The following is a 12,211-nucleotide window of genomic DNA, read 5'->3' as shown; positions in this document are numbered from 1 at the left end:
TTTCAAGACAGATTTTAGCACAGAGAGCATTGAGGGAGTCTATGTACTCATAGAGAACTTGAGAGGTTCAAGTAAGCTCTTGTTATTGTAATCTATTTGTGTGTGAGACTCAAATTGAGCTCACTGTTGTAAATAAAACTCTGCTTGAAGACATAATAGAGAGGTCACCACTGAAGGCTGGACCAGGAGATGTAGCCCAGGATTGTTGGGTGAACTCCTTATTAAATTTGTTGTGTCATGTGTTATCTATTATGTTTTGTTACTGCTTCATTGTCTGTGCATTTCGCAATCTTATCGATCCATTGCATAAAATGACATAGACTAATCCATGCACATAACTATGTAATACCTTATTATTGTCTTAGATCTCATTATCAGATCAAATGTGTGCGAGCTTTCCTTCAATTTCTGTTGTGATGGTGAAGGCCTCGTCAATCCAAGGCTGAACGTGCACCTTTAGGACTACTTCCTTGTGTCGTGCGGCATCCACCTTCTCTTTCAACACTTTAGCCTATTACATTTGCGCAAGCCTATGAGTGAGGGCCACCGTCTACGCAGTTCCTTTCATGCTGTCATAACACTGTTGGAGTTCTCACGCCTCTATCTCTAAGCGTTGGATGTTGGGGTCCTCTTGAATATTTTTGAGGACCTCAAATGATTCTTCCAACATGCTGGTGCAGTCTCACCTTGCACTACCAATTTCGTCCAGTCCTGCTGTGATAGCGCTAGCATGCTATTATCTAACTTCTGTAGGGGTGGACGGCTGCGCCTTTAACTATAGCTTGGTGATCTGAAGGTTCAGCTCCAGCTGAACCTTTTTCATTTTCTCCCACGCCTCACGCACCCCTGTTGCTAACCTGTGGATGCATGCCTCTGCTGGTATGTCTGCTGGGATGGCAAGCTCCGGAACACTTTGCAAGCTTCTTTTATTACCTGGACCAGCTGTTGATTCTGCGACACCACTTCGTCGCGTTGCAAGCTCAATTGTTCCATATTGATTTTATTCTCATTGAGGACTTGCAGTGTGCGGTTCTCCCTAGCTCGCAGCTCTGTAGTTATCCCATCCTAAAAAAAATATAAGATCTCTCACAGGAGTGTAGCCATATTGATACTGAGACCCTTCAACGCACTAACCATAGGCCTGTCAGCCTCATTTGTTGTCACTAGTTCTCCTTCCATCAACACTATGGTATTCGTCATCCATATGTGCAACATTTATTCCGTTATCATTGTTCCGACTACGAGGTTGGTCGATAGGGTACCAGTCTGAGGAGGGCACACCTGTAATTCTTGTAACTGCACTCTGAGGGCCCCCAACACAATCTAGTTCTCCTGCATGAAATTTTGGTGGGCCTGAGAGGTGACATCACACACTGTCTCGCTGATGTCGTGCAGATCACCCTCGGTTAGGGTGATCGGGTCAATAGACAACTTCGATGCCTTTACCTTATTGCATGGCCCTGTTTGCTCAGTTAGGTGCTAGCACTTCAACTATGTGGAAGAATTTTGTGGGTCTGTGGCTCCCTCTTCTTCCTCCGCTTCCTATCTATGTGAAGGCGACGTTTGGACCTCGCTCACCTTTTTGGTTGCCTTCTGTGCTACTGCTACTGCTGTGTCCTTTTCCTACTTAGTTGTTGTCTATGCAGTGTCCTGTGCTGCCCATACTTCTGCTGTCGCTGCCTCCTTCCTTCTCTTTTCTGCCAACTATGCGATGCACAGCTTGGCCTCATCTTTCTTCCTCTGTGCCGCCAACTTCTCTATCTCTACTCTGTCTGGAATGTGCCACTCTAGTGGCCATGTATCCAGGACATTAAATATGACATCATTTGTGGCTACAAAGGGTAACTACCTCCATTGTTTTGTCGGTCCCTTGTGCGATCTAATGTAAATGCTATGGATAGTGGGCGACAAGTCTGAAGATTGTTGTAGATAGTGGGCGACAACCACACCTTGTGGTGGATCCCCATTCTGAGGTTCATCTCCATGAACACCGAGAATATTTTACTATCGTGGATCCTAGTGGCATCCTTTGTGGCCCAGAGTGAAGCGTACTTCGCGGCCTCCAGCAGATCTCTATCAATTGTGGGGAATTGATTATCCTTCGGTAACTCCCCTGCCACGAGCACTATGGATAGCAGAAGCCATGCATAGTGGAACGTTTTTCCCTATTCCTGAGCTTCGTGGCTATTCTCTAAAAACTCCTTGGAGAGGAACCTGGACCAGTTAAACTAGACCCCGTTCGTGCACTACTCAGCCAGTGCTACCACTGTCACGGGTACCTCGTCTACGCGACACTTGTGCATAACTTTACTGGCCAATGTTTGGGTGCCCAATTTCACTGCCTTGTTATTGATGCTAGATATGGCGTAGCCCCTTTTCTTCTTTGCCAACTTCTACTTTTTCTTCATGGCCTCTACGATGGCCAAGTCAGTGCTTTTCCCTTCCAAAATGTCCGTGGGGTCCTCTCCTTTGCATGGAAGCCAGGAAATGTGGTGAATCAAGTCTACCATGATGGGGATGGGCTCCTCCAACCACAAACACCCATCATGCACTAGCCATAGTAGTTTCCTGATGACAAAAGTGGTTATTGGGGCATGATGGAAATGTGGCACCCACAGTAGGTTCAGTAGCCCAGCCTTTTCCACTCCACACAACCACTTTCGTGGCTCTAATTCTATAACCCCCACCGCGGTGTTCTACTTGGGATTCATCAGTTGTGAGGTCTCAAGGTGAGGGAACTTCTCGTGGTTAGCAAGGTCCCAATATTTGAATTTTAGGCTCGGCACCCGTCCCATATGCGTTCCCTAAAAAATGATGTTATCTGGGAGGAGCAAGGTCTAGAGTGAGCTCTTGGTCTCGTCAAGCTCCTTGGGCACTCTATCCTTTCCTTTCCGTTGGGGGACATAGGCGGGCAACTTTATAGGGGGGTGCGCAGGTTGAGATACCTCCTCCATGAATTCATCCTCATCCTCTTCGATAATTAGGTCTTCCAGGTCTTCTTCCTCTTCATCGGTCTCTATGGTGACATCTTTCCCATTTTCCTCCATTGGCAGATTGGTGTGTAGTGGGTTTCGCAGGGACACACGTAAGGGAACCATCGCTTGCTTGTCCTTCTTGGGTCTTGGCGTGCGTGGTGATTTCAGGATTTTTGCGTCAACCCTAGCACCTTCCGGAACATCCCCCACAGTAAGGGCCTACGTGGCCTATTCGGTGGTCAGTTTTGTTATCTCCATAACGTCCTCAGCTATTGCCATCATGTCCGTCTAGAAATATAGCACTCACAAACTCAGGGGCTCAATCAACGCTCGACACACAACAATCAAGCCTCTGCTCAATAACTCAATTCACGAATGAGAAAGTGTTGTTTGTTGGCAAGCCCTTTGTAATTTATAGTGCTTTTTGAATTTGAATACGACCGTTTCCCCCAAATCCGGTTCATTAATGCTCCCTTGGCATCATATTTTCCCAAATCTTCCCCATAAATCGTGTCTTAAATACCTACCACCCGCTCCATTTGGTCTCAAGTTGAGAATCCCATCTTGAATAGTGACTTCAATGGTCATTCTGGCCAACCCGCGGAGCAGCGTAGCCCCCCATGTGTGGTCACAGACCTTGTGACTCTTTGCTTCTGCATGCAGCTCCAACATCGTGCAGCTCCCGGGCAAAATAGTTTATAGTCCCGTGCTCCATTTCAACTGCCTGGAGCGCTAAGACTGTTCTTCCTTCAGCTAGTAAGGTGGTTGCACCACCCATGCAAAGTTTCATCCTGTCATTCATCATGTTTTCTGGAGAATACCCACCTTTTATTGTTAATGTCGGCATCACGCACTTTACCATCTACAATGTGCTACCCTGGTCAATACGCTTAGTAATGTGTGGTCCAAGCCAAGGCATCAGACTGATCAATTCGTGGCAATAGGCCTTAAACCTGTCATCGCGATTGTACGCATCCTGCCTTATCACCCTGATCCTTTTGCTGAGAAAATCTTCCTTTATCTCGTCTTCTAGCTTCTTCACTTTCGCGTCCACCAGAGCACTTTTTCTCCTTAATTGTACCCTTTCTTCTTCAAGTTCTTGAAGTATACAATTTCCCTGTTGGATTTCTTCTTCCAAGGTTCCGCGAACCGTCATATCTACTAGCATTGTCATTCGCAGTCTAAGCTGTCCCAGTACTATAGGGCTTGCTGTGGTTGCTTCATACTCTAGCCTTGGCGGTGCCTATGTGGTCAAGTTTTTCCATGTGGTCCTATAAGCCTAGAGAACAGCTGGTACGTGCAAGTCCTAGTCAGTCCATTTCACATTGTGTACCTAGTTTAGCGCTTCGCGTACTTTGTTAAAAGCTTCTGCGTGGATATTCTTCTGCACACTTGGTCTTTCCATACTTCATGGTCCCAACTGGAGGGGTCGTTCACGTCATTGCCTTCCCCGCACCTACTTAGTGATCGTGCCTCCTACCACGAGGACAGTGTGCATTTGTATATGTTTCACACCATATGTTTGTATCCACCTGGATAGGTGGGTGCGCAGGCCAGTTCGTTTGACAAATTTATCTATTAATAGAATTCGAGGCTTCCCAAACTGTATGCACATCATCCTTGTGCATTCGCACCAGTCCTAAATACTTCTTTGGTGCATACCCCACCACCTGACGGGCATAGCGTGCAGTACCCACTTTAGAGCATTGAAGCGCTGCTGTTCTGGTACTTCTCGTTCAAATTTTTTTCAGGAAGTCATCCACCTTGCTTAACCAGTCATACATAGGTAGATCTCTTACCTCTGTTGCTATGCAGTGCAACGACCTTGTCATCATGTTACAGTTGAGTGTGGTTACCTCGTGTAAGCAGTTCTACCATCGTTCTATCTCCTCGTCAGAATCTGAGGTGCAAGATCTTTCACACTCCCATGAGATTTGGCCATCTGTGGTTGGATTTACCCAATCTTGCTCTCACGCGGTTATCTTGTAGATGTACTCCAAATCGTCGGTGATGTCGTAGTCACACACTATTTTCGTGTAGAGTGATCCTTGTACAGGGTCTAAATGTACCACTACCCGCAGAGACGTTTTCTCAAAGATCATCTTGCACTTCTTTAGTTTTATCACTCCATTCATGTGAGTGGCCCAATCTATCCCCAATAGTGCGGGGTAGGGATTGTTATCATCAACAATCTCTATCACTTCAAAATATGCTAGCACACTTGCTCCTTCAATATCTACTGTGATTCCCTGCAATATCCCCATAGGTAGGATCTTTTGTTGGTTTTCCATTCGCAGTTTGATAGGAGAACATTGCAACACAGGCCTGCCCATGCACTCCCATGTCTACTTTGGCAGGATGTTCGCGTCCGATCCTAGATCCAGAATCATTTGGTCCATCTCATATTCCCTAATTTTCACGATCAATCTCATTTCCCTTCCTATTCGCATTGTGTGCTTCCCGAGTTTCTGGACTACACATGGTTCTCCTGACGCAGTCCCAGCGCATCTAGTTATGAGTTCTTGCAGCCCCTTTACAGCCTTGCTATCGGGCAACAACTTCATGCATGTCTCCAAGAACATAGTGACCATCGATAGGTCCATTTTTGGCTCCAGTCTGTCTTTACTTGTTGAAGTGGAGGCATCAGTGTAGCTCCTCGTAGCTTCCATGAAGGTATCCTTAATGCACTCCAAATCAAATTCTTTTTCCTTCGTTGGAGCCTTGCACACCTAGGTGCTTTCTTCAGGTTGCTTGCTTTTTTCATCCCCTATCGTAATACCACTCCAAAGCACGATATTTACATTAGGGTCTTCCTCACGCGGCTCAGACCTCATCATTTGCAAGTTCTAAGTCAGGGGAGGTTGGAGTGCTCCTTTATTGCACAAGCTCACTATCAGTCTAGGACAATCCTCCATCTCATGGTCAAACAACGTACAATACAAGCATGATGGTCATGTTGGATTTGTACAATCGCGAGCATAATGCCTTGGCCCTCTGCAATTGTCACATATTAGTTATTCGCGGCCTCTTCTTAGTCCTCCTACACCTCGGCCTCATCTGCACCCCTGAAATCTGGTTTGCGCCATCCCTGTGTTCTGGTCAAGGGGCCACGTTTCAACCTAAACTCTGTAGGTAGTAGTCTGATCCATCATCAGCTCATAACTTCAACAGGTCCACTCATCATGTCCTATCAACCTACAGAAATTATAGAACAAATGTTGTGAATTCTGCGTATACTTCTGTAATAGATGGTAGTTATCTATAGCATGCTTCCCTCTTATCTAAAAAATCGTGCACCATAGTGCAGGCACCACGCTTGGTCCTGCGTGTGCCTCCGTTCTTAGTGGCATTCACCCTCCTCTCGTAAGGTAATTCGTGAACACCGGGCAATGATCCTTGTCGTGCCCTTGGCCCTTGAATTTTACACACCATACCTCAATGTGCATCTTTGGGCGGGATGTCCTGTCTTGTTTCAAATTCTACATCTCCAGGCACAAGTTTTTCAAATGCATGTGAATCTGCTGAACTCCCAGGTTAGGATCTTGTATCGAAGTCTCATGCAATCTCATCGCTGCCTCCAAAGCCTCAGCCTGAGTGGTTAGCCTTTGTTACACTATCGTGTTTCGTAGATGTGGTGTTAACGATACCACGAACTATTTGCAGTGTTGTCCATCTGTTAGTGTCATGTTTGCTTCGCGAATTGTGCACTTCATTCTTTGATCCAATTCCCACAGGGTTTCTCCTGGAAGCATTGTGATTTCCATAAACCCAATGATCGACTGCGCCTTTGACTTTGGTCTACTAAATTCTTTGTTTAGGGCAGCCTGGATATCTACGATCCCTGCATTTAGATTGTCATTGGAATGCTTAATGTAGCAGGTCAGCACGCGATCCTGCAGAGTGCTAACCAACGTCGCCTTCTTTATATTATCTTCCATGACACCCTGGGCTTCCCATACAACTTTTATTACGAACCAAAACTGGTCTGGATCTTCATTCCCTACTCCCTTGAACACTGGTAGCTTTATCGCGCTTGCCATACTGCTTCGCGGTGGTGGCGGAGGTGGTATGGGTGAAGACGGGGGTGAAGATAGTGAAACTAGTGGTGTTGTGGGTGGGGGTGGTATGCACGGATTCTCTATCTTATCATATTGATCACACTTCTTGGTGAGACCTTCGCAAGCTCTTCTTTGCCCCCTCATAGAGGTGAAATCAAGGGGCTAGTCTCTAGTTCTGTGCTACCTTCGTTTCTATAGATTTTCCCACTTCACGTAGCCCCAAACATCAATTTATTTGCACAACCCTCTTTTCACATAGTGGCATTTTAATCCAAGTGTTCAAAGATTTAACGTATTTACCTCGCGGTCCTTTGAGGATGCGTCGTTCTACCTCGCTATAGCTAACTGAAGTATCTACTGTGAATTCGGTGATGAATCCTCCTATGACTCAATCGAGCCAGTGATCCACAACGCACACGATCTTATCTCTCGATGCTTCGAGTGTGTGCACCAATTCTGGAGTCCACACAATAGGTTTGTCGAGTTTACACTTTCCTCGACTATCTTCTAGCTTTGTGATCCACTCGTAAAACTCAATGGGGAAGGATGCAAAGAAAATTTTGTGGATCTCTGTATACAAGTAGCAATCTAACCACTCTTCCTTTGATAGTTGCGGATTCTTGTTTTCCTGTGCTGCGAACTCATGAATCTTTCTGTCCAACCAATATTCAATTCCTTTCTTTGTTGGATTCCAGTGATACGACATCAGACATCTCTATGCAAATCCCAGTCCTGGCAATGGAACCATTTGTTGGCTTATTGGGGCCTAACCCAGGTTCAGAGTTAATTAGCCAAACAAATCCCTGTACTACTGGCCCTTTCAGAAACATTCCACGGAGTGCGGACTGAGGTCTCACTCGAAGTAGTATGGGAGAGTGTTAGAACCAGGTTTCCACACCGTTGAGATGTCTAAGAAGTACAATTGGTTCTTTGTCTGTTCCTGCACGCAGATCACTTCACACACTTCATGTTCCTCATGGCCAAATAAACTACCTTTGCGCAACCCTAACCAGAGGTTGTGCTGCACTCTGCGGTATTTCCCAAGAACTTACTTATCTTCCAATGTTAATTAATTACCTTCACCTACTTGAATGTCTTAAGTTATAATTAGAAATAAAAAACGTTCATACACGATCGTGCAGTTAATAAATAGTATACTTGCAAATTATATCAATCATGCATTAAACCAGGAAAATATACATAGAATTATAGAAAAACTTCTCTTTTTTAATTCTCCCAATGGTTACAAACTCGACATGCCCTACACACTCAGCTGTAGGGGTCTGTGCACTGAGCTGCAGACTTCTAGGCCTCTATGCACTCAGTTGCAAAGCCTTCTCCTACTCTACGACCCACAAACACACTTTACACTCTGACTCAATCCCTTAGACTTCTCATGCTTCTCTTCTATTATTCCATTAGTTAGTTATCTTTTACACTTAGAGCCTTGCTCTGTTTATACAATCCCATGGTTCGTAGACCATGGGTAGGTCTATCCAGCCAACATTACATTACAAAAACTAGGGTGGACAACCCTGTGACTCTATTATACTTTCGCGCCCCGCGCCCGCAATTCGTGGAGCTTTTACAAAAGGATTTGGTCAAAACTTGGGCTTTAAGCCCCAAAACATGCCTTGGGGGGATTCCATGCCCAACATAAGTAGAATCCTTCAAAGACAAGCACAAAGAAGTATGCCAACAAAACAATGAAGAAAGGTAGTCATGTCCGCCTCAAGATAAATATAAATGATAAGTTTGCTCACAAAAGGGACACAACACTTTCGGTGGACATGTTGGCTCAAATACAGGGAAAAACTACTATATAAAGGAGCCTGCACCCTCACATTTTCATAGTGACATCCTCGCACTCCTCTTTGAAATCTCGGTCAATTCCAGGGTTACAGGAATCACGGATAAAGGTCCAGGACAATGTTTCGGTTAGGAGAAGGATCCCTCTAGTTTTTCGGATAAGGATGACTTTTGTACATACTCACATACTCTCACAGTTTCCGATAAGAAACTCAGTAATACCACTATGATATATATTGTCGTCATAGCCATGACAAGTAAGATCTCGGTAAAGATTGCAGTGCAATCATGATGAACAGAGTTACATTCTCGGTCAAGTTATAGTTGTGATCCTAACATGGTCATGATAACGGTAAAGGCTACGATAAGACAATCATAGTCTTGGTGGATCAAAATGAAGCTCTCCAATACATATCTCAACATGGAAGATCTAGTTGATGAAGACTTCGGTGAAGGAACAACAAAGATGTTGCAGCAGTAATGAAGTGATGCAGTAGTGATGACCTTGATTGTGCAACAATGAAGATGATCTCAATAGTGACAAAGAAGAGGATCAATGTCTTGGTCATGGAGTGGCCTAATATGTCGAGTCTCATGGTCTTGGTATTCATCAATTGGAATCTCTATAAGAAGAATTTGGAGTGGTTTTTCCTCTCCAAGAGGGATAGGTTTTGGCCTTGGCAAAAAGCCAACATTGTGTGTTCTTGTCTCTTTATTTTTCATAGCTATTTGATGAACTAAGAATACACAGTCTAATAATAATAACAAGTGAATATTGTGCTAATAATCTAAAGATAACAAAACCTCTCAAATAATTATCATTACTGAAAGAATCTCATTAACTACATTAGCCCTAGATTCTTCAACATGGTATCAGAGCTATAGTTGCAGACTAAGGGTTGAAAAGAGGCATATGAGAATCATTCTTCAAGGGCATCAAAGCAAGTTGAAGGGGAAAGTCTACAATAGTATATGAAGCATCAAACTTGGTAATTGAAGTCATGCACTCAACTTCAAATATCAACTCATGTTCAGTTTGATGGGGTATATCAGTGTCATTCCTGGGATCCTCACTTCTTGATCACTAAACTTTCACTATGCAATAAAAGACAGTCTTGACATAAATTACAGTCTCAGGTATATATATATATATATATATATATATATATATATATATATATATATATATATATATATATATATATATATATATGTATATATATATATAGATTTCAGAAGTGATCCGAAGAGTACCTCTCATACCATTGTCTTAATCTAGTTATTGCAATAAGGCAGTTTCAGTGATAATACAATCTCTCTATACAGTGCTACCTGTTATCACCCCAAGAAACTCACCTAGGTTGTAAATCAGTGATGCTCAGTAACATTAAAAATTTAACAGTTTTTGTTGGATAAAATGATGGATAAATGGAAGATGTGCAACACCTTTAAGCTGAATAACCACTCCTACTATGATTTACCCCAGGCATGGGTGAAGACCCCCAAACTACAAGGCTTTCAACCACCAACTACTCACAGTTTAAGATAAAAGTGATAATGGAGAAGACTGATTGCACCAGCAGATGCACTGAACTCTGTGCTGGCCAGTTACAATCAGTTAGAGGACCTGCACGACTGTTATCTAATAGACAGTGAGGATGACAGCTCTCTGCTATTTGAACAACAGCAACCTGCAAACAATTTCAACGAGCCACTAAATCATAATACAGAGGTGGGATGACAGCCCCTCTGATATCAAACATTCACAACACATCAATAAATGCAAGCAGACACAGCCTAGAACAAGAAGCAGAAGTGAAAAGTGAGCAAGTGACAACAAAAGAAGCTTGTATTAATGGAAATCAAGACTAGAAGCTGCAGGTCTCATAGTATTAACAGTCTCCAGAAGTTAAAAGGCTACAGTAAGCTCTCATTCATCAAACACTCATCAATCCTTTACATCTGTCTTCTGGGTATATATGGTGTTACACTACAAAATATCTCTGCTACCCCTGCGTGGAGGAGCCCATATATGGCCACCAACCACATTTATATTCAAAAATGGGGCTGCTGATACAAATCTGGCTGTGTTGTAAATGGATTTGACCCCTCTGATGCTCTGCTGTCCTCCCTTAAGCAGGTGGCGTATAATACCAAAGGAACCATAACCATTGAATGCTCTGCATTGATGAATGCCGTCCTACTTCCTCCTTGGCCATACTTTTGATTAATGGCAGCCGCTGAATCATTAAGACGGCTTAATCATGACTGCTTGGCTTTAAATCAGAGAAACGCTGTTGTACTGCTCATTCCTGCCCACCACTATTTCAATTTTGGCTTTAAAAGGCTCGGGCATGGTTCAATCATCTATCAGGTCCACCTTTCTGGTCGCAATGCATATCTTAACCGGCCAATCCTCTGTTTCTTTATATTTGAAAATACACATAAAACTGCTGCAAAATCATGAAAAATGGCTTTGGCGGGCTTGAACAATATATATATTTTACTTTCGAACCCTGTCGGATCCGAAACTCATCGCAATCAACACATAACTAATGGTAAAGGCCCGCCCTTTTGAAAGCACCGATGCGATATCGGCGACCGCTGCGGACCCGATAAAATATAAAATGCAGCGCTGTATAGCTGTCGGGTCCGGCCCATCGGCGATTGCATCTGCCCCTTTGATAATGCTGATAGCGATACACCGATGCGATATCGACGATTGCTCATCGGCGAATAATAAAGCCCAATTCCTTTGTAAGTCCTCCATTGCAATACGCCGATGCGATATCGGCGGTCGCCCATCGGCATTCCATTATGTTGCTACCACTGCCATCCTGCCGATGCGATTTGCCGACGCGATATAAACCGCCGATCTGCCTCCTCCAATTTCGACCCGCCGTTCGATCTGGACCGCTTATCGGCCGGATTGAACGGCTGTCGCTCATTTGAACTGCTAGGACTACAATTTGGAACTTTGCCTATTTTGGAGTGTTTTTAGGCCTTCCGATAGATCATTTCCGCCTTCCCCAGGGCTTTCCTTTGCGATAGCCTTGATCGGTGGAGGGCCATTAACCAAAATTTGAAGATCTGAACAGCATGCATGAATCCTTTTGGGCGCAATCAAGCAAAACAAGCCTGTCTCCGACCATATGGAATCCTTGTTTAGTAGCAGAGCTAACACTGGCTCCTTCTGGGGATGAGATCCTCCCTGTGAGGTCTCAAGAACATGCAGATCAATGCCTTTCCAGCAGCAAGCAAATTAGCCAAAATTCCTAGTGTTCCATTGGGCATGGAGTCTATTATAGCTACACTAAAACCGATAAAAGCAGACTATTTACAACTTTTAAGGCCAAAAGACCTTAAATC

This window comes from Pinus tabuliformis, chromosome 5_1 (assembly GCF_031772625.1).
Source record: "Pinus tabuliformis cultivar Carrire ecotype Pingquan chromosome 5_1, CPIR1, whole genome shotgun sequence".
NCBI lineage: Eukaryota > Viridiplantae > Streptophyta > Pinopsida > Pinales > Pinaceae > Pinus > Pinus tabuliformis.
This window is presented reverse-complemented; position numbering follows the sequence as displayed.